Raw genomic sequence first — 1683 nt, forward strand, 5'->3', positions numbered from 1 at the left:
GAGAAGCCAGAGAAAGTACCCAAGGAGCTAAAGGGATCTGCAACCCTATTGTTGGAACAACATGATGTACTAACCAGAACCCCGGACCTCTTGTCTCTAGCTGCGTATGTATGGAAAGATGGCCTAGTCAGCCATCACTGGAAAGAGAGGCCCATTGGACTTGCAAACTTTATATGCCCCAATATAGGGGAATGCCAGGGCCAAAAGAATGGGAATGGGTGGGTAGGGAAGTGGGGGGTGCTATGGGGGACTTTTGGGATAGCATTGGAAATGTAATTGAGGAAAATATGTAATAAAAATATTAAAAATTAAATAAATAAATAAATAAATAAATAAATGGTAACTCCTATATTTATCACTTAAAAATTTCCTTGATAACAAGCCGTTTAGCACTGAGGGGAAGGAACCCTTTGTATGAATCAGCATTAAACAATATAACAATATGACTATGACCCAAATCATCTCACAGGCTACCAATTGCTGAGGCCTCCATGATCTTAAAAAGGACTGTATGGCAGTTTCCTGCCTGGAGCAGAGACAGCAGGGCATGGGCCTCCATGAGTGTTGATGGTTGTTGGGCATGAGGCATATTTGTATAACAATGTATATATTTAACGTCATGTTCCTTATTTGGGAAATATTCTCCCTGTCAAGGTTAGTGACATGACACTAATGATATTTAGAATCAAGATGAGTCCGAGAGTCAAGGGTGTGTCTATTATCCTCAGGAAAAATGGTTAAATACTATGACCTTCAGAACAGCCCTCAAGGCTGTGGGAAAGAACTTTGAAAACATGAGTACAAAATTATATAATTTCACAACTATGCAAAATATAAGGATGCAATATGAATTGTATGAGGGGCTTCATGAACCTTAAAAAACAAAGGCAGCTGCACTAAAAAAGCCAATCTATCAGAAAGATACAAAGGCAGGCAGATTCCTAAATTCAAGGTCAGCCTAGGACAGAGGTTCTGGAATGGTAGGAATGGTAATCTCAGAATGGGATTCCACCAAGTTAGCTTATTGTCTGTGCTTACTAGGGCAGGCAGATCTCTGAATTCATTTATAATGTTGAAAAGAAAAAAAAAACTGTACTTGCTGTCTTTTCCTAAGAATCAAAGAGCTAAGGTCATAAAATGCTGATTTATAGGATATTCAAATGGGAACCTGAAGTAAATGACTGACTTGATATGTAAATAAAAGACTGGGCTTTGGTCTGTGAAAGAGAGGAGCTATCCAGAGAGAGCAGCTTAGAGAGTGAACACAGCTCTTTTAGAATTTTTCTAGCAGGATTTCTGACTTTGGTCAGAAAAGACCAAATATTTTTTTTCTACCAGCTTTTCCAATTTTGGTTAGAAAACCCATGAGCTATCCAGAGATTTAAAATTTTGTTGTAGCAAGAGAGAGACATCTTGAGCAGAGAGCTGCCTGGAGAGCCATGTCAAGCAGGACACAGAGCCATCAGCTTATATTCCATGATTGACTTTGTGTCATTTCTTCTGCTGCTCAGAAACACCCCTTCTCTTGGGAATACCTCTCCAAGTCAAGGCCGGTCCTTGACAATCTATCTTTAAAAAATAAAACAGAAAAATTATAAGAACCACAACATGGAGAAAATACTTTGAAATTCTGTGGTTTTGATATATGACATAACCATTGCAATCAGGAACACACACCTGTGC

The 1683-nt window shown here is 38.9% G+C and overlaps 1 non-coding gene across 1 annotated transcript; it reads left to right on the forward strand.

The window, feature by feature from the left end:
* Positions 1–1256: 1256 nt before the first annotated feature.
* LOC115031168 (U7 small nuclear RNA) lies at positions 1257–1321 on the forward strand. The gene has a single exon (XR_003836789.1). It is a non-coding gene; the product is annotated as a U7 small nuclear RNA (small nuclear RNA).
* The last annotated feature ends 362 nt before the right edge of the window (positions 1322–1683 follow it).

This window comes from Mus caroli, unplaced genomic scaffold (assembly GCF_978045245.1).
Source record: "Mus caroli unplaced genomic scaffold, Mus_caroli_1 scaffold_4, whole genome shotgun sequence".
NCBI classification, from domain to species: Eukaryota; Metazoa; Chordata; class Mammalia; order Rodentia; family Muridae; genus Mus; species Mus caroli.